Raw genomic sequence first — 22014 nt, forward strand, 5'->3', positions numbered from 1 at the left:
AGCTTCCCAAACACATCTTTTTAATATTCGTCTTTTTTCTTGGGATGACAATGGCAATACTATGACAGTATTAAGATTTCTTTTTAACTCAAATGAACTGTTTTCAAGATTAATGGTTACTAGAAAATCTTGATTTTTATTATTCTGCTAAGGCAGGATAGAAACATGATACTTTAAAATTATTTTCAATTTCCTATGAACCTATTTTATAGTAAAAAAAAATTATTTGGTACTATGTGGTTTTTATGCTTAAATTCTAAAAGTAACCTTTAATTTCAACTGAACTTGGTACCCCAAGACTTAAAAAATTTTTTTTAAATGATATTTACATAATAAATACAATTTTAATCACTCAGTTCTTCCTCATCACTGAAATATGTGCTTTTCTTTATTCTTGGGCGTCTTGAATCATCTGATGTTGAGGGACCTCCTGAACTGGGTTTCCATTTTTTCTGTTCTTCTTCAATTTTGGCTTACTGGAAAGCTATGGCCTGACTAAGACTGTCAAGAGCAGGATCTTCCCCTTCATCTTCACTTTCTTCTACTTCTTCAATTTCTTCTTCTGGTTCAGGAATTTTCTTTTTTTTTTCTTTTTCTCTTTCTTCTTTGGAGGTTCCCGTTCTCCAAGCATATTTTTAGGGCAGGCATAACTTAAGTGTCCCTTTTCCCCACATTCATAACACTTTGATTTGTCAAAGTAGTTTCGTCTTCGGATGAACTCAGCTGCTCTTCCATTGTGGATAACAATGCTTGCTTTTATTACTCTACCAAATAACTGTTTGTTGTTTATTGCTCTGGTACAGTTTTGTGCAAAGTCTTTATCCAAAAACAAAATAAATGCAACCCCTTTACTCTTCCTGGTATCTTTATCTTTCATTACAGTAACCCTGTATATAGGTGCTTATAGCTCTGTCTTTGACTTCATAGCATTCTCATGATTTATAATTAATGTTTGTATGGAAATTCATTCAGAGATTTTTGCAACTTTGCCATACTTGGAAAATATCCGGTGTAAGTCATTGTTGGTCAGGGAAAAGGGCAAGTTGGATACATACAACTGTGCTTTTACTTGGGGCCAATCCACCACTCATTTCTTTAGGTGGGGCAGGCCTGGGAAACTAGAGCGCGAGCCCACGACTCAGTTGGGGCTCAACCCGGACTCTTCCTCATCCCCCGCTGGGGCCTCAGAATTGCTCTTTGAAAAATTGTTGGCAGCCAGTTTTCTAACCCCTGTAAGTGTAATGGCCACCTATTCCTTCTCTGTTTGCTTAGGCATGGCCTAAATTAAGCACCTTTTTTGTTCTTGAGAAATCTTTTTATTTTATTTTATTTATTTATTTGACAGAGAGAGCATGAGAGAGCACAAGCAAGAGGGGCAGCAGAGGGAGAAGCAGGCTCCCCGCTGAGCAGGGATCCGGATCCTGGACTCCATTCCAGGATGCCCGGATCATGACCTGAGCCGAAGGCAGGCACTTAACTGAATGAGCCACCCGGGTGCCCCGAGAGATCATTCTTTATTATTTCCTCTTTATTGTTCCCGTTTCATCTCTAATATCCTTCTATTATTGCAAATAACGACACCTGGAGATACAAATTCAGAAAGTAAGTGAAACGAGGATATCCGTTCTTTATTCAAAATATAGGGGACAGCATAGCATTCTGGTTGAGCACGTGAACTCTAGACCCAGACAGCCTAGTTTCAGTGGCCACCTCCACAACTTGCTGGCAAAGCCATCCGGGGCAGCTTTATATCTCTCTGGGCCTGTTTCCTTATGTGTAAATGATGAAAGTAATAATATTTACCTTAAATATTTACTATGAGGACTCAATGTGTTAAAAGACATAGAGTACTTAATAAACGTTACCATTATTATTTACATAAGCTTACAGTCAGAAGAGCACAGAATACTATATATTTTAAAAGTCATTCGATCTAATTGTGGAGCATTTTAGAAGAAAAAATTGTAAGGACACTTCGTGTATGTAATAACTTTGCTGCAAACAGTGATATTTCATCTTCTGAAAATCCTGAAGTATCTAGTAAAACACTCTGTAAGGCACTTTTAAAGCTTTTAACATCTGGCTAATATCTTTTTATTCTAAATGTCAAGCCAGTTATAAAATACTTAGCAAAATACATTTTTTGGCATCGAAATCAATATCTATTTTTTCCTACTAGGAGTTACTGAGTTGAGAATTTTGATTAAATTTTTTAGTCGGTTCATTTAAATGATGACTTGATTCTGGCTCCCTGCATTTCACTGGTTCTTTGAACCGACTGGGTTCTTCATCTGCTTGTTGTTAGCAGCTCTGTGTTTTAAATTTTATATAAGCATAGCATTATTTTACAGGGCTTGGTTCTAACCAACCATTCTATATGCATATTGCAAGGTTTTAGAGATACTAAAATAAAAAGATAAAGACCCTTTTATCAAAGGGCTCATAGTACTTCCATCTAAGAAACTTTTTGTATTTGAGCATGAACGATGGTTTAAGACCTCTAGTAGAAAGGTTAAGAGCTTTGCCATTTGTTGGTGCTAAAGCTTGCTAAACCTCTGTTTTTTCTTTGGTAAAATAAGACTAATAATAGAACCTACCTCATGGGGTGGATTAAGGCAGCGTTGCACAAACTTGGCTGATTATAAGAATCACATGAAGTTCTTTTAAAAAAACAGATACCTGAATGCCTCCCCTGAACTCTTTGATTTAGAGGTGAGCAGAGGTGAAACATGGACTCTTTATTTTTAATGAGTACTGTAGGTGTTTTTTTATAATTGAGGTTTTGGAAGCACTATTCTAAGGCAGTGGTTCTCAAAGTGATTTCTTGGACTCTATTCTAAACCAGCTGAATCAGAAAGTCTGACTTTTTAAAAAACATGTTTAAAAATTTAAATTCAATTAATTAACATATAATGTATTATTGTTCAGAGACCTATTCAGAGAGAGGTAGAGTTCAGTGACTCATCAGTCTCATATAATACCCAGTGCTCATTACAACACATAGTATCCGTCCATCGCCCAGTTACCCAACTCCCCCACCTCCCCACCTCCACTTCCAGCAACCTTCATTTGTTCCTATGATTAAGAGTCTCTTATGGTTTGTCTCCCTCTCCGGTTTTGTCTTGTTTTATTTTTTTCGTCTCTTCCTCTTTGATTCTCTGTTTTATTTCTTAAGTTCCACATATCAGTGAGATCATATGATAATTGTCTTTCTTTGATTGGCTTATTTCGCTTAGTGTAATACCCTCTAGTTCCATCTTATGGGAACCCTGACTTTTTTTTTTTTTTTAAAGATTTTATTTATTTATTCGAGGAAGAATGAGTGACAGAGAAAATGAGAGAGGAGAAGGTCAGAGGGAGAAGCAGACTCCCCAAGGAGCTGGGAGACCGATGCAGGACTTGATCCTGGAAGTCCAGGATCATGACCTGAGCCGAAGGCATTTGCTCAACCAACTGAGCCACCCAGGTGCCCCAGGAACTCTGACTTTTTAAGTTAAAAGTAAAACAAAACCTTCCAGGTGGAGATAATACCCACTGAAGTTTGAGAATCATTGGTATATCTTCAATTAGATGATCTAAGTTTGATTTAAAGTAGATAAGCTTTATTAGCACTATCCAAAATAATTCTAATGATTATTAATAACACCAAGAAGGATCAGGTCAGCATATAACCTCCGAAACAATGAGTGAATTTATATTCTAGTTTCCAGGCATTTCTGCAATTTTTGTCAGCATTGTTTTCCATGCAAACCTGGAAAAACTGATAAAAATTGTCTTGCAGCTTAGGTTCCAGGTTTTAATAAGAGAATTCTTTTTAGACAGGCTTGTTGCTGATAACATAGGCAAACTTATCGGTTGTTTTTGGTTAACTGAACACATATTTACTGGGCACTGAAGTGTGTATAAAAACATTTGAGATCATTCCCACCATAAGTTGTATATGAGACAGGAAACATGCAATATTTGACTGTAAGCAACTTATTTTTCTTATTTCTCTTACCCCATGATGTATTCAAATAACCATAAAATTCTGTTGATTTAACCTCTGTCACATTTTGCTTCCATTTCTCTCCACCTGCACATCACTTTCTAAAATCAGACCTTTTTATCTCAGCCTCTTTGGGCCTCTCGTCCTTCAGGGTTTTGCTTCCTTTCATAACTGGTTTGGTGTTTATAATAAAAAGATATTATCCAGATGTCTTCACACTGCACTCAGGCAGATTTTCCTAAAAGGCAAATTCTATTATGTCACTTCCCTTTTTAAAAACCTCAGGGACTTCTCGGGACACCTGGGTGGATCCGTGGGTTAAGCTGCTGCCTTTGGCTCGGGTCATGATCCCAGGGTCCTGGAATCGAGTTCCGCATCTGGATCCTTGCTCGACAGGGAGCCTGCCTCTCTCTCTGCCTCTGCCTGCCTCTCTGCCTGCTTGTGTGCTTTCTCTCTCTCTCTTTCTGACAAATAAGTAAATAAAATCTTAAAAAAAAAACCAACAAACTCAGGACTTCTCATTGTGACAAAGTATAAACCTGGTTACTTCTCCTTAAGGGTCTGGACAACCTCAATTGTTCTATCACAGTATCTGTCAGTCTGCGGGCCTGGCCTCACGTGGGCTTGTGGGCAAGTTAGATAGGCTGCACGCGAGGTCATGCTGCTGAAATCACAGGGAGGAGGGATTTGACAAAGACAGTTTAGAAACCAAAGAAAACTTGAATAGTCATTGCTAGCATATATATTCTGATCTTATGTGATCAGGATATTTAAAAAATAATCCTTGCCTGTGACTGGGAGGTGGAAGCAGGAAGCGGGAATGAATAACGTCATCCCTTTTGAGGGAGAAGATTGGCAGCAGCTAGTGAGAGACACAAAAGAGAGTGGGCTCAAGGAGAGATGCTAGGCTCTAACACCCGGGCTTATATGCCAGGAAACCCGAGTTGGAAGGAAAATCTGCTTAGTGGACCTGCGAGCTAGTTGGAGCTCATCCATTTGCATGAAGTATAGAGCACAGAATTATTCCAGAACACAGGGGCTTTTGGACTCAAGCATGTATTTTTCCTTCTTTGGTCAGAATTAGGACCTGAGACCCTTTAGGATCCAAGGTCTCCTGGGAGAACATGAGAAAGCTGGGGAATGACTCGTAAGATAGGATGTAATTAAATTCTCAAATAGGGCAATAATAGGTCTTACAAAAATCAGTAAGTGCAGATTGTTTAGACTCCCCTACAGTGGTGATGGTTTCATTGAGAAAGCCGGACATGAATGAAGGAGTCTCGAAAAATGGATCGGATTTTAACAATATGATATAAAATAATAGACATTACAGCTAAAACATATTAAATGGCTATTATGTGCAAGGCACTGTTGAATCAGGACCTTTCCTCATCTTCACAATGGCACCTATCTCACCAGTGAGGAAAGTAAGAACCAAACATGTCAATTGACTTGTTAAAGATCAGGAACCTCCTCAGCGGAGATTCACACTAACATGAGAGCGATACTGGAACAGGCTTTGTTTAATGTAGCAATTTCTCTTTTTCAGGAATCAGACACAATCCCACCAGCAGAAAAGAGAATGAAGGGAACATAAAACACCAGTTTCTAACCTCTTTCTAGTTACATGGAATGACTGGGCACTATGCTAAGGACTGAAATGCAGCCTGGTCAGATGCCCGTCTGCTATAGCACCCTAAAAATTCCTAAGAGGAGGTCCAGAGTGGTTATTAAACAGCTGCACCTTAACTCACTAGGAAATGGCTTGTGGAAAATAACTTCTTTAAGCTATTTGAAGACCAAGAAGGAAGAAAAAAAAATCCGTCACCCGAAATTGAATACCATTTTCTTCTTTTGGACTTTAACTGCCTTTCTGCCACCAATGTTAGTATGATTGACTGACACATGATGAGATAATTAACCTGATTAAAATCTTCAGTGTATCATGTAAGTTAATCACAAGAACCATTTGGGTTCTTGTGAGGATTTATTTCTAACCCAAGCACAGACATTTCTGTTCTTTCCAAAATTTAGCAATCTTTTTGGTACTCTATGATATTACTGGATTCTCAGAAAATTACACTCATCTGCATGGTAAAAATGGACATATCCTAGGGTAGAATAGAATATTTAAGCAAAATCTGAAAATAGAGGTAAGTATTGAAAAATTCATTGTAGGTTGATTATTCTATTCTCATTCCCACATCTTCCCCTTCTGGGAGGATCATGCTGGGAATAATTTTTAACAGTTGCAATTAGATGCTTGGAAATGCACAACTTATCTAAATGCATTAAATAGAGTTCTTAGAGGCAGCATTATTGCTAAGACAACCCATAATTTTTTGTGCTCCCAGGGGTTTGGTACATAAAAGTAAGTTTTCACTGCAGCTCATTTTCCACAAGAAGGAATCTAGTGAGTGGTGTGTGCTAAAAATAAAATTTAAGATAATTCAAAATACTTAGAGTCACAGAGCAATGGAGGCTTACTGATTTAGGAAGAGATTTATGATTTCCTTGATTAATCAATCTTTCTGCAAAATGGAAATAGATTCATAGTATATTTCTGGCAAAACTCAATGCATGATTATTGGGAAGATACAGATTAAGCAAAAACAAAACAAAACAAACAAACAACAACAACACAACAAAAACCAATGATAAAAAGAATCCAGTTACAGATGCCACCACTGGTAAGATTTGGGTACATGTGTGGACTGGTTGGACCATTTTGCTCTCTGCCTTTCCCCTTTCTGTTTGCCTGGAACACAGGCCTGAGATCATGAGGTATAGCTAACATCTGTCTATATCCTGAGGTCATAAGGATGAAAACAAAAGCCAACAGAATAATGATGGTGGAGTGAAAAGAGAAACAACCTGGTTCTTGGTGACATTGTTGAGCCATTGTCAGTCCTGAAATGCCTATTCCCAGAGTTCTTGGATAACCATGTAACCCCCACCCCCAACTTTATTTAAGCAACTGTTAGTAGGGATTTCTGCTACTTGCACATGAAATCATTCCTAAATGATAACAAATCTTACGTTAATCTTTTCCGAAAGATTAGTTGTTTCCAAACAATTTATTGAGTGATCCATATTTCCCTTTCTCTAATTTTATTTTATTGAAACTTATTTATTTTTCTTTTTAAAATTGATTTTATTTATTTATTTGAGAGAGAGAGAGTGCAAGAGCAGGGGGAGGGACAGAAAGAGAGGGAAAAGCACACTCCCCACTGAGCAGAGAGCTTCACACTGCGGTGGGGTTGGGCTGGGCTTAGATCGCAGGACTCTGGGATCATGATCTGAGCCAAAGGCAAACAGACACTGAACTGAGACACCCAGGTGCCCCTCCCCTTCCCTAATTTTAAGTACATTTTTATCATGTTCCAGTTCCTACATGCATACATCTCTCTTTCAGACAGATCATTTTTTCCTCTTCATCTATGTGTTTAGTCCTATGACACTACCACACTGTTTTAACTGTTGACAGTGAAGGTTATTCTCTCCTCCCTCTCCTACTCTTTGTTTTGGTATGTTCTTGAATTTTCATTTGTTTTATTGCCAAATCACGGATTTTATTTTATGCAGCCTTTCAAGAGTTATGATTGTACAGCTTGTTTTATAACTACAATTACTACAGTTGTTTGCTTTTCATTCTGTGTTAGATATTTCCCATTTGTCCTTCCCTATGACTTACACATTTACATGTTTTGTTTTGTTTTTGGAATATTGTTCCTGGGAGAGGGATTGGTGGTATGATTTCTTAGAGTAGCTTTTTTGTTTTGTTTTGTTTTAAAGGAACGGTATATGGATGATATTGGGCCCCAAATTGGTCCAGATTCATTTTTGATGTGACCCTGGTTTGTGCCTGACTTCTAAGATCTACTTTTAGCACACATTCTTCAGTGTACCCCATTCCCTTGAGAAGGACTTGGCAACTTTATTTTACTCTAAAATCCAGCACTTAATTTTATGTTTCTAAAATGGCCTATTCTCCCAGGAACTGAGATGAAAAATTTTGGACTTCTAATTTTCCTTTCCCCATATATTTAATCTTTTAGAAGCCCCAAAATTTATCACTGTAATATTTCTCATAGATAAATTTTCACCTCTTTTTCCATGCCATGGCCCGATTTCTCACTTTGTTTGCTAGTCTTCTGTATCATATTCTTAGTTTTTTAGGCTACACATCTCTTGATTCTATTGGATTAACACCAGACTGTTAGGTTATTTTACCTAAGAAGAGCTGTGTCCCCAGACTTTGAGCCAGATATTTGCCTTCTGCCCTTCCAGATCCATTCCCTTCTCTGCCCTGCTCTATGCCCTGGGCGGAAGACCTGTTTGGACAGCATCAACAGGCTTCCTTGCCTCCAGCTTCCATTTGGATTTAGCCAGTAGGGGGCAGTAGCAGCAGATTGGAGAGAGAAGACCAGAAGTTAGGATATTTATTTCCCTGGCTTTCTCCTAGCTCACCCACAGGTTGCCTACCCACCTCCACAGATGGTCTTGCTTCATGTCAGGAGGCATTTTCTTATAGTTATAGCTTCTTTCTGCAGGTTCCAGGAATATTTTCTTCCACTTCCCCCTTTGGGACTAGTGGTGCATACCCTGCTGCGGTGGCAGGATGTTATCCCTTGTTAGTGTCTGTTACTCAGCCCACACACCCTTTCTAAGTATTCTCTTCATCTAACCCCACTCACTGATGCCATGGGAATGTGCTGTTTGCTTGAGATCCTGATGGATACAAACCTTAAAGCTTTACCTACTGCAATAAGTACAGACTCCTAGACCCAACCAAGCTGAACATCAACTTTCAGACTACTCTTGTAATTTATTTCTACATTGACCGTTTGTTTCAGTAAAAGTGGGTTAGTCATAGTTCCTTGAATAGATCTCAAAAAGTACATTGTATTTTCTTTCCTTGGGATATCCTATTTCTCTAATGTCATATGCCAAGGTCTTGTTACCTCTTTTCATAATTTATTTCAAATGCTACCTTTCCCCTAGATACCTTTGCTGAGATCCCTGGTTAACCGTTGTATATACCCTTTTCTACCATGAGGTTTGTATTTTCGCTTGTCTTATAACTATTAATGTACTTGTCCTTCTTATTCTGTAAGTTCTTCAGGGGAAGGAGGCTGACTGTTATACCCTTGCAGTTTTTTCTGCACAGTTCGTGTCCTATTAAGAATGTTGTGGGTCTGGCTAAATTGCACTGCCTAAATTTAAAAACTCAGATTATTTTAAGGTAGGGCTAATGGTTCAAATCAGATGGAATGTTTTAAATTTAGGTAGTACAGTAACAAGAAAACAAAACTTTGCTTGACATGAAAGTAGATAATAAAGTGGAGTATCTTTTTCATCACTTATTTATTTTTAAATATTTATTTATTTATTTTGGAGAGAGTGTGTGCATGTGATGGGGGAGGGGCCGAGAAGAAGGGAGAGAGTCTTAAGAAGAGTGCCCACCAGTCATGAAGCCTGACACAGGGCTTGATCCCATGACCCTGAGAACATGACCTGAGCAGAAACCAAGAGCTGGATGCTCGACCAACTACACCATCCAGAAGCCCCTTTTTCACTGTTCATTTAAAAAAATGTATTGAATGTCTACTTCGTATCATTTTCCTAAGCACTATAATATGCCTCTATTGATGTCCAACAACATGATATTAATAATTTTAAAAAATTAATAGAATACTAGAACAAATTGGAATTTATGTTCACTTACTCAAATGGTAATTCTATAATTAGAACAGTTTTTGGGGGGGTTATTTTTCATAAAAGCCTGACTTAATTCCAATAGTTACCAGGAAGCTGACAAAAATATAATAATTTTCTTACTATATATAGTGTGACACAATTGTACTGTAGCTGAAGATTTTCCAGTGTTCCCAGAAATACATCACAATTTATAAGAGGACTATCTAGATTTAATTTTGTGTTTGAGAATTAACAGAGACAGAGGAGACAGCTGCTAGATAAAAAGATGCCACAGGGAATATACATAATGGCATTCTAATTTATAATCATTCTTACATTATAAATTGTGGATTCTTTTGTTTATCTACTTGATAAACAAAAACTGATACTTAGGAGACTGAGGATATTTTCCAGTGGATAAGAAGGGAAAAAAAAAATGAAAAATTGAGGCTATCTCTTTAGAGAATTTCTATTCTTTTATGCCACCCTCCAAAAGTATTTCTTTTTTCTTTCTTTCTTTTTTTTTTTTTAAAGATTTTGTTTATTTATTTGACAGACAGAGATCACAAGTAGGCAGAGAGGCAGGCAGAGAGAGGGGGAAGCAGGCTCCCCGCTGAGCAGAAAGCCCGCTCTGGGGCTCCATCCCAGGACCCTGAGATCATGATTTGAGCTGAAGGCAGAGGCTTTAACCCATTGAGCCACATAGGTGCCCCCAAAAGTATTTCTTTTTTGGTGTTTTCATTCTGTGATGTTGCCTTGCCTTTCTTTCTTTCTTTCTTTCTTTTTGGCAGACTGGTATTGTGCTCTTCAAGAAAAGGGTAGACTAAACAATTGTGAGATAAGGGTGGTCACAAAAATTTCAAAATTATGAAATGCACATTAATTGAACATTTATAAAAGCACACAATTATATCTTTCCAGTTCTTATGTCCAGGAACTTTGTGACAAGTGTGGGGAATATAGATGACTAGAATAAGACAGAGATTCAAGAAAAGCATAAATGTACCATTTTGAGTTTGCAAACTTTCTGAACTCTTGGGTCCAAATCACTGTTTTAGACTTGATCTGAGTCCTTCTGAATGCCGGACATATTTCAGTGCCACTTTTTAACTGATTAATATAAAAATTAATGATCCACTTTAGGGAAAGTTAATTTTATCATCTACTGTAAGTAATTATCTCTAATTTCATAAGTTAGTTTTTTTTTCTGATTACATAAAATGGCAATGACAAAAATTGACGGGGATACAAAGCAGTTAATATTCCCTAAGATTCTTAATGTTTCCACCAGCACTCTGCAAATTTGGACAACATACATTGCTGTGCACTTGAAGAAAACTAGATCCCGGAGATGAGGTTGAATCTTCCACTGCCAAAACCCAAATGAAACAACAACAAAACAGAAAACCAGTTGGAGGAGCTTCTTTAAACATTTTTCCTTTGAAAATAATGATAGAAGTTTAGTATTTGTTTTCTTTTATTTCTTTTATCTCCCAGAGGGATGTTGCTGAGATGTCTGTGTTGTGGTGATTCAGCTGAGTCTTTGGGAGTGAGGTAAATGGTTAACTCTGGTGGACAAAGAAATAGTTTACTCTAGCCTCAAACACTGGGTGCCACAAACATTTGGCTCAAAACCTTGCAACTTCCTTTCTCCTTTTAGTTAAGTAACAGTACACATGTCTGCTTGTTTCTGCTGGAATCCTTTCATAAATGTTCTTCTGTGTTTGTGTTATAAGTTTTGTGTTTGCTTAACTTGAAGAAATAATTCCCAAGTAAGGTTTAATATGATTTTTTAATAAATAAAACAAAGCGGTAATTTTGTTACTTCTTCAACAAATTTTGACAATCTGATTTTTCACATTGTTTGAATATCAAATTCCTATTATGAGATCTGACTTCATTGTAGAAGAAGAGGATGCTTTCATTTTTATTATACAGTGACAATTTTCTTCTTTAGGACATGGTAAATATTTTTTTAAGTGTTTGTAAAATTTTTAAAAATTTTAATTCCAGGTAGTTAACATACAGTGTAATATTAGTTTCAGGTGTACAATATAGTGATTTAACACTTTATACAGCACCCAGTGCTCATCACAGCAAGTGCCTTCCTTCATCTGCACCACTTATTTCACCCATCCCTCCTCACCCTAGGACATGGTAAGTTAAAATTGATTATTTTTTCCCCCGTAACTTCTTTTTTAGCTTTTTTTTTTACTCCAGAAAAAAAGTACCTACACTAAATTTATGATACAGCTCTCTGCATAGAGTATTGAAATGCTGTTATATATTAAGAATCTAAAGTTTTAAGTATCAAATTAGAGTAATTTGATTTCTTGGGGGAACTTTCATGTGAGATATCTCATTGACTTGGCAGTGAGAAGGTTCTGGAAGCCTACCCACAATATGGTATAATTTGGCAATGAACCCAAATAACATGTGAGGAAATTGACAAGATTCGAAGACAGAACAAAAAACAAAGCACAACAGTTTTTGGCTTTTGCATGAGAATTAGTCTTTAATATATTTAACACTGGACCCCATCACTGACTAAATTCCAGTAGTTTTCCAACAAGGGTGTTGTCTGGCTATCAGATTTCTATCTTCAATTCCAATTTTATGTCATCGATTTTCTAGTTCCTCATATCTCCTTCCTCAGAAAACTAGTCACCATTTCAAATGTGTTTAAATTCTTATGGAAGTTCAAATAATGAGCCCTAATACCGGAAGCTCTATTGCTTCTAAAGAAAAAGACAGAATGAATTTAATTACAAGAGCAAAACGTTGCCTTTACTACTCCCTAGAGGTCCCAGATTAAAAAGGAAAGTTCTTACAAATTCCAATTCATTTAAACTGCCTCATAGATTTGTCTCAGTGGTTTGTTTTAATGTCCTGGAACATATTTAGAAACCAAAATAAAATAAAGTTAGAGGGAGAAGAAAAACCAGAAGATTTCTAGAGCTTCTCCAAGGAGCAATGGAGAAATATTTTACTGCTGAATCAATTTTAAAGCATTTTGAGATCTTCATAATAGCTTGATGATAAGTGTTGGATCACTCACAGTGGCTTCCATTTGCAGTAAATCTTACGAGATAAAGTGAGGCGACTGTAAAATGTATTTTAAAGCCTGTTATGCAGGATAGAAGTGTGTCCATTTAGTGATACACAAGGTGCAAAAGCCAACTTGAGAAAATATGGTGAATTCAGTTAAAATACTAATTTTGTTCCAGGCAGTGTGATCTGTGCTTCAGGGTACACAAGCTAATTCCTCAAAGACCTCACAGTGAACTGGCGATAATGGAAGTGGGGCCTGGGTTGGGGTTGTGAGGGAAGTGAGCAGATGTCTGTTCATCAAAAGACAAGGTAAGGTAAGTACTCAACAATTAAAATAAACCCAGTGTGAGATCAGCAATGTCCATCAGTTGCTTTATTCATTCATTTATAAAACTGAGTACTTATTAGACAGAGGGGGTATTTCTTTATCAACCCTCCTCTGAAAGTTCTAGTGGAGAACTAAAAAACAAGGCTACATCCTGGTTGTAAAGCATGATGAGGTAGAGATGAGATACTCTAGAGGTACAGGTTTGTACATGTATGAAGGGAAGGACTAGGAGTAACAGGAAATGAGGCTGGAATTCTTGGCAGGAGTCATCAGAACATGGACTGCCTTGTGGGCAGACAAAGGAAACTGGACTGTAGGTCCTGTAGTGGAATGATATTGTAATGTGTGACCACATATATCCCCCTCGGCACCCAAACCACTCCTTTTGTTTTTTTTTTTTAATTAACATATAATGTATTATTAGCACCAGGGGTACAGGTCTGTGAATCACCAGGTTTACACTTCACAGGATTCACCATAGCACACACCCTCCCTAATGTCCATAACCCCCCCAGCCCCCCACCCCCAACCCCTCCCCAAACCCTCAGTTTGTTTTGTGAGATTAAGAGTTTCTTATGCAAACCACTCCTTTTTATGCCGTGATCCCTCCCTCTGTGCTCCTAGATCTGGGTCCTTTGAGAATTCCTTTTCCCCCTGAAAATGGGACATGGGCATGAACACATGCATATGACGATTATTACTTTTCAGTGAGGAAAAAGCACCTCTCATGGGTATAAAATATAATTTGGGAGACTACTCAGCTGGATTAATGTGGCAAAGAGGTACCAGAGCAGTGTTACTGGGGACCATGGCCAAAGAGTGAGCACAGTGGCTGTGCCACCCAGTCAAAGGAGGTGTGAGGGCTCAAGTCAGGAATCCTGACAACAGGTGATGCTTCTTTAAGTTCTTCAGAAGCTGCTATAAGTGGGTGATAATAAAGGAAACCTAATGTACCTGGGCGTCCAGAATCTTTGTTTTGTTATCTTTTCAAGAATGACTTAAAGCCGTCTTTTGCATTCCTTCAAGCTACATTGAAACTTTACCTAAGCAGTTAAGGAGTCCCAATGCACTGAAACACCTTCAGGTGAAATGTGCTTATTTGGAAACTGACATCTATGAAGAAATTACACTTGGAATAAAGTATGCAGCATTAAACCCAATCTTTCCTTGGCAAGGGAAAATATTTTCTGTGGTGATGTTGAACTTCCAGAAGCCAAGGTAGAATGGCACAGTGAAAATGATGCAGAGAGTAAATTGGCTGGAGTCTTCGCTATGGTCTGAGTGTTTATGTCCTTTCAGCATTTATATGTTGCTATCTTAACCTCTAAGTTGATGGTATTAAGAGCTGGGGCCTTTGATTAGGTCATGATGGAAGACCTCAAAATGGGATTAATGGTCTTATAAGAGAAACTCTGGAGAGCTAGCTCACTCATTCACCATGTGAGAACATAGTGAGCGGTCTGTGGTCTGCAATCCGGAAGAAGGCTCTCAGCAGAACCCACATCTGTTGGCACCCTGATCTTGGACTTCGAAGCTTCCAGAACTATAAGAAATAAATGTTTGTTGCATATCATCTGCCCAGTCTATGGTATCTTGTTATAGCAACCCAAAGAGACTAAAACAGTCAGGAAAAATAAATGAGTTAGACCAGAAGAAAAGGCAGCAACAGTCGGAAACCCAGATCCCAACCGAATTTCAAAGTGTTGGCTTTCCTGCTCTAGAAATTTTCTCCAATCTCTAGATAGGTAAGTGAATTAGTACAGAAATACGAAGAACCAATGTTGAACAAACCTGCAGGATATTCAAGTGAAATTTTTGGATCCTGATGATCCGTATCTTTTGTCTTAAATTTTCATGTTGAACCCAATGACTACTTTACCAATAAAGTTCTGACAAAACCTTACAAGATAAAATCAGACCCAGATAAGCAGAAGTTTTTGGTTTGAAGGCTTTGAAATAGTTGCCTGTGATGGGTGTAACATTAATTGTAAAAAACAAAAATTATTACACCTAAAACAATCAAGAAAAAACAGAAACATGGTGTCTAGGCACTGTTAGAACAATTACTGAATAAGTTTGGGGTGATTTATTATTATTTTTTTAAATTAACTTCTTTAGCCCGCTGATGGCATCTGGAGATGAAGAGTCACTGGAGGAAGATTCAGAATTCACATCATCGTTGGAATAAGGATTTCACTTCTGGGAAATATGGTTCCACATACTGTGTATCACTTTACTGAAGAAGCCATAGACATGCTGATAATTTTGAGGAAGGTAAGAAAGGAGAAGCATAGGTAATAGAAAGTGAAAGGAGGAAAAAGTTAGATAATGTTGAAGTTGACCCCAATAGAATTTTTTATCTGTGTATCTTTCATACATTTCTAGAAAAAAGCTACCCAACCCATTGAATGAATGCAGCAGTAAGAAGCAAGAACTCTGCTATGAGGCTTGACCATGCAATGGGTATGCCAGGACACCAGGCTTAGTAGGCAGGGGACTTGGTCATTGCTGCAGAAAACTCTTATTGATGGTACTTACAAATAACTTTTTTCTTTTTTTTTTTTTAAATTTTATTTATTTATTTGACAGACAGAGATCACAGGTAGGTAGAGAGGCAGGCAGAGAGAGAGGAGGAAGCAGGCCCCCTGCTAAGCAGAGAGCCCGATGCGGGGCTCGATCCCAGGACCATGGGATCATGACCCGAGCCGAAGGCAGAGGCTTAACCCACTGAGCCACGCAGGCGCCCCACAAATAACTTTTTTCAAGTGAATGCTTTTCATTTTAACTTCTTTCTTTTAAAATTTTATTTGTCCCTCACATGTTATCAGAAATAAGAACAAAGCTCTTACAGCATGGGTATCCAGCATCTTGGCCATCTGCACTGAGGGAGGACTTAATAGAAACCATACTGAGGTTGGGCATGGTGGGGAGGAGTGATGGTTTCGGAGATGGTAGTGTTGGAATGGTCACTAGACAGATCGGGAAGATAATATGGTAGTGGGCTTCAGAGGCTCTTAGAATCTTTTGTCATGGTCCAGCAAAAGAACTTAGTTTCTTTAGAAAAATTTAGAAAAAATTAGAAATTTTTTTAGAAAAAAATTTAGAAAAATTTCACACATTTTGCTTCCAGGAACTAAAATCTGCTTGATATAAAAGCAGCTTCAAATGTGTATTTACACTAACCGTCTCAGAAAAGCCAAGTTGAATAAATTCATGTTTTCCTTACATTTTTATATTGCACATTTTTAATTTTTCAAAGAATGCGTGGGTGGGGGAAAGTGGACACACTGGCTTTTGTGTGTTATTTAAATCTTGTTCGTAGGTGCTTTCACTTAGGCTAATGCTTATCTCCAAGATTTCTGAAGCTACATTTGTTACTCAAGGTCTAGTAACTTAATCCAAAAGGAAATAATATCTATTAATCATTGCTAGTGGCCTGTGCAGAAAATCTGAATCTTCTTGTCAATAGCTACGAAAGGAGAAGAATTGTTTTCATTTTGCAGTTAAAAATTAAATGGGATCCAACCAAAAGGGACACGTTTTATTAGCTTTTCTGATTTCTCATGTTGAGAAGTCTGGAGTAGAGAGTATAAATTTCCAATTTTGTACCATAAATTTAAGTTCTCGTTTTATCATTAATACTTCCATTTCTCAACTCCACTATTTTATTTTGTTTTAAAAGCCCTGGATTTTGTACAGTCTGTTTCTCAATTGATGTGCAGGATGTTGAAACGTCTGACAACAGTCTTCAGGCAGGGCACTAGCAAAACATCAACATCATCACCAGGCAGATAGAGAATGCTCCAGCTCTGCGTTATTATAAACATTTGTAACATAATGCGGGTTTTCAATGTGTGTGGACTATTTAGACTATTCTATTAAAGTTTTAAACACAAATACAGCACAAACAAACAAAAATAAATTCAGGCAACCTGCTCTGGAATTCTGCTGCTCTCACACAACAAACTGAGGGTTGCTGGGGGGAGGGGGGTTGGGAGAAGGGGGGTGGGGTTATGGACATTGGGGAGGGTATGTGCTTCGGTGAGTGCTGTGAAGTGTGTAAACCTGGCGATTCACAGACCTGTACCCCTGGGGATAAAAATATATTATATGTTTATAAAAAATAAAAAATTAAAAAAAATGAATTCAGGCAAAATAGGAACGATGAACCTTCTGTGGGCTAGAAGAGGGAGAAGAGTTGAGGAAGTTAAGGATGGAGTTGGAGAAGTTCTCTCCTCCTCTGAAGTTGGAGTTCTCTCCTCTGAGAAGGAGCCTTGTGTCCTCAATAAAGAAGGGGGGGATGGACCCCCCCCCCACCCCGCATAGTATCAGCATCTGTTTTCTCTCTCATTTCTGTCTGGAACCACACAAGAATGCCACTTCACAGTATTCTAGAGGCCCTACACCACCATGTCAGGAAGATCATAAAAAAAAGTGTTGACGGCAGAGGGTTTGATGGAACCCTGGTGGCACTGGGGTGGTGCTAATTTTTCCCCATATCTTTAAGGCAAATGCAGCTGTTAAGGGAGAGAGAATGAAAGAGAGAGAGAAAGAGAGAAAGAGACAGATATTGATTGAGGCTAGGTAGACCTGAGCAAGTCTTAAAATTCCTGATGAAGGACACTGCAGAGAAAAGAGGTGTGGACCATAAGACCAAAGACCAGGTGGGAAGTTGGCTGCCTCCGAGAATGCCAATGTGGATGGAGGACACATCTGAGCCTTGAGTGGGATTGGAATCTCACTAGATGGCAGCAGAGTGTAGGGCCCAAGGATATGTAGGCGAGAAGAGTCTACCTTCAAACTCCTGTTGCACACCTCGGCGGCTGCTTCTGCTTCTGCTGCTGCTCCTTCTTCTTTTTCTACTTCTCATTCCTCTTCTTCCCATTCTTCTCTTTCTCCCCATTCTCCTCGTCCCCCTTCTTTGTCCCCTTCTCCTTTCCTCCTCCTTCTTCCCCCTTGCCTCCTCCTTCTTTTCACTTTCTTCTTTTATTAGAAAACAAACCCAGGGCACATCACAGGGCAAAAATATAGAATGCTTCATGAGTTTGCATGTCATCCCTGCTCAGGAGCCATGCTAATCTCTGTATGGTTCCAATTTTAGTATGTATGGGGGCCGAAGAGAGCATTCCCACCTCTGCTTCTTATGATGACCCTTCTTTGGGAACTCATGTGCCTTTTTTTTTGAGAAAAGCAGAAAATGACAAATGTTAAATTGGCTGAGTTTAACCTGGAATGATTAAATTTACTCTTAAAAGTAGTAGAATTTTGTTTTGTGCTTTCAAATAGGATACACAGTACCACAGACTCCCAGAGTACTGTAAGGCCTAATCTCTTGATAAATTCCTTTTTTTGTATCACATATGGCAGTCCTTTTTCTCTGGCTGAGGCCTATTATAGAAGCTGATGTTGGATGTGGTTCCAGAAGAACAGAACCTTAAGGATTGGTATCCTGAATTAGCTACAGATTTCCTGGAATTCATTCTTGGATATGACTAGATTTAAAGGCAGTAATAATGCTGTTTCCATTGGTAAAAAAGAGGTGGGAATGGAAGTTGGTGCAGCCACTTTGGAGAACAGTGTGGAGATTCCTCAAGAAATTAAAAATAGAGCTTCCCTATGACCCTGCAATTGCACTCCTGGCTATTTACCCCAAAGATACAGATGGAGTGAAAAGAAGGGCCATCTGTACCCCAATGTTTATAGCAGCAATGACCACGGTCGCCAAACTGGAAGTTACCAAGATGCCCTTCAACTGATTAATGGATAAGGAAGATATGGTACTTATACACTATGGAGTATTACGCCTCCATCAGAAAGGATGAATGCCCAACTTTTGTAGCAACATGGACAGGACTGGAAGAGATTATGCTGAGTGAAATAAGTCAAGCAGAGAGAGTCAATTATCACATGGTTTCACTTATTTGTGGAGCATAAGAAATAACATGGAGGACATGGGGAGGTGGAGAGGAGAAGGGAGTTGAGGGAAAGTGGAAGGGGAGGTGAACCATGAGAGACTATGGACTCTGAAAAACAACCTGAGGGTCTTGAAGGGGAGGGGGGAGGGTGGGAGGTTGGGGGAACCAGGTAGTGGGTATTAGGCAGGGCACATATTGCATGGAGCACTGGGTGTGGTGCAAAAACAATGAATACTGTTATGCTGAAAAGAAATAAAAAAAAAGAGCACTTGTTTTTCATGGCATGCAGTGGCAAAATAGTTACTTAAATTGCCATCAGGAGACACTTAATCTAATCCCTAGGTAAGGCAAACGTTCCTTTCAGTGCAGTCAGTCATACAGTTTCAGATCCTGACCCAGGCTGACCCAGGGGTGGTTAACCTAAAACTCTGAGTTTCGAATTTTCTTTCCCCTAATTCTTCAGGTCACTTACAAGGAAACAAATCCCTCTGTTATAGTCCTTATATTAGGAGGAGCAACCACCCTGGTTTGTCCAGGGTGGAGGGGAGTCCTAGGATTCCCAAACCAAGAAAGTCTCAGGCAAACCCGGAAGCATTTATATTCGCGAAAGTGTTCTATGACAGTATTTACTTGATTGCAGAGCCTAGTGCCTGTAAGGACTTGGAAGATGCAGGAATGATGATTTCTACCACAGCTCCATTCAATTCACCTTTTCTGTCTGTTTAGAAGAGAGGCAGCTCTTGGAGGATGAAAGCGGATTATTGTAAACTTAATCTGGTAGTGAATCCAGCAGCTGCTTTTCTAGACGAGATTCTTTTGCTGGGGAAAATCAACACACCTTCTGGCACTTGGTAATGATTGACCTATCGGATGCTTTTTCCCCCTCTATACTAATGAATAAAATGGTTAATAGAAAGCAATTTCTTTTTTGACTCAGTCCCTTCATTATCCTACCTCAACTACCTGTATCCATTCTCAAGCATTTTACCATTATTAGGGTGTATTAGTCAAGGTTCTTCACAGAAACAGAACCAATAGGGTTTATACAATACAAGAGGTTTATTTTGACGAATTAGCTCACATGGTTATGGAGGCTGAGAAGTCCCGAGATCTGCCACTTGCCAGCTGGAGACCTGGGAGGGCTGGTGGTATAATTCCAGTCCAAGTCTGAAGACCTGAGATCCACGGAGCACATGGAATTCCATTCTAAGGCCAGAAGAAGACTTATGTCTGGGCTCAGCAGCCTGGCAGGCAGGAAACAAGAAGGAACAATCTCCTTGCTTTGCTCTTTTATTCTGTTTTGTTCTCTTTGAAGGCTGTCAGTGGATTGGATGAAGTCCACACACACTGGGGAAGGCAATCGACTTTGCTGATTCCACCAGATCAAATGCTGACCTATCCAGGATCATGCTCACAGACACACCCCCAAATAAGGCTTAATCTGGGCATTCCTTGGCCCAGCCAAGCTGACATATAAATTTAACCATCACTCAGGGATTAGAAGATTATTTCTTCAAAGGGCCAGATAGTAAATATTTGAAGCTTTGTGGGCCACATGTGGTCTGAACTCCTCTTTCTTTTTCTATGCAACTATTTAAAATATGTGAAAATCATTCTTTGTTCCCAGGCTTTATAAGAACAGATTATAAAGCTACATTTGGGCCATAGATAATAGCTTGTTACCTCTTCTAACTTATAGATAAGTGACCTAGTTAATATAACCACAAATTTCCAGATAACTGAAATCTCAGAACGGTTTAATAAATTGCCCCAGGTTACACAGAGAATAAGTGTATTATCTTGGGTTTTAAAAAGTTCTTATAAAATTCAAAAACTTATTTTTTAAAAGATTTTATTTATTTATTTATTATAGAGAGAAACAGCAAGAAAGAGAGAGAGACCGTGTGTGTTGGGGGATGGGCAGAGGGATAGAGAGAGGGAGAGAAGCAGACTCCATACTGAGCTTGGATCCTGACATGGGGATTGATCTTAGGTCCCTAACATCATGACCTGAGCTGAAACCAAGAGGCAGATACTTAACTGACTGAGCCACCCAGTTGCCCCAAGATTCAAAGACTTTTAATCTTTTTATTGCACTGATCTCTTCTCAGATTTGATCTTTTATGCTGTTCTATTATTACCAAAGAGGAGTGATCCTAAGTAATATAGAACTTGTTGACAAATTATTGTTAGAAAGACTATCTAACCATTGATCTCACTAAAACAGAAATCAATGTGTTTGACCAAGATTTTTCACTATTATCTAATTAATTTAACAAATATTTGTTAAAGATTTACCATATGAAGCACTCTGTTAGGACAGGGACGAAGTTTCTTGCCCCTCCACCTTTTTTCTTCAAAGATTCTTCCCTTAATTAAATTCTTACCGGGTTGTTTTGAGATCTTTTTAAGTAGGCCTTGACTTTTTAATTTGCGTTGATCTCTGCATTGTCCAGTATTAGCGAGAACACTCTGAATCCGTTTAACCAGAATCCCCTATTCTTGATATCAGATTACCATCAATACCTGATTGGGTCTCTCATCCCCCGTCATCCCTCAGGTAATGTCTGATCACCATGATCTACATTCAGCAGGAATTCCATTAGGTCAGTTTAACCAAAATCGCCCTTATGTCTGATTTTCCATTTTACTAACTCCCTTCCACCCCCCATCCCACTCCTTTGCTATAAATCCCTGTTTTTCTTGTTGTACTTAGAGTTGAGTCCAATCCCTCTTCCCCACTACAAAACCTCATTGCTGTGGTTCCTAGCACTATCATGATAGTTCTTTTTAATAAATTCTACCTTGCTGTTCTTTAAAAACATCCTCTGTTCTTAAAGAGATTACTATCTAGCAAACAAACTTTAAACAAATAGTTGAACAATAAAAGGAATGGTAGTCATGATATTGCTCCAAAGAAGAAGTCAGGTTGCTGTCAAGTTACGACTAAATTACTTATATCCAACAGGCCAACACTTAGTCAGGGGTGCAGTACTTGGAAGTGACCAGGGAGCTTGGTTAAGGGAGCAAGA

General features: G+C 38.6%; 1 non-coding gene and 2 pseudogenes across 1 annotated transcript; 1 reads left to right on the forward strand and 2 right to left on the reverse strand.

Moving 5' to 3' along the window:
- Positions 1-260: 260 nt before the first annotated feature.
- On the reverse strand, positions 261-1168 carry LOC122898738 (annotated as a pseudogene).
- Positions 1169-4808: 3640 nt separating this feature from the next.
- Positions 4809-15361, forward strand: LOC122899132 (annotated as a pseudogene).
- Positions 15362-18088: 2727 nt separating this feature from the next.
- LOC122901538 lies at positions 18089-18193 on the reverse strand. Its single transcript, XR_006383549.1, has one exon. It is a non-coding gene; the product is annotated as a U6 spliceosomal RNA (small nuclear RNA).
- Positions 18194-22014: the final 3821 nt, after the last annotated feature.

Source organism: Neovison vison, chromosome 2 (assembly GCF_020171115.1).
Source record: "Neovison vison isolate M4711 chromosome 2, ASM_NN_V1, whole genome shotgun sequence".
NCBI classification, from domain to species: Eukaryota; Metazoa; Chordata; class Mammalia; order Carnivora; family Mustelidae; genus Neogale; species Neogale vison.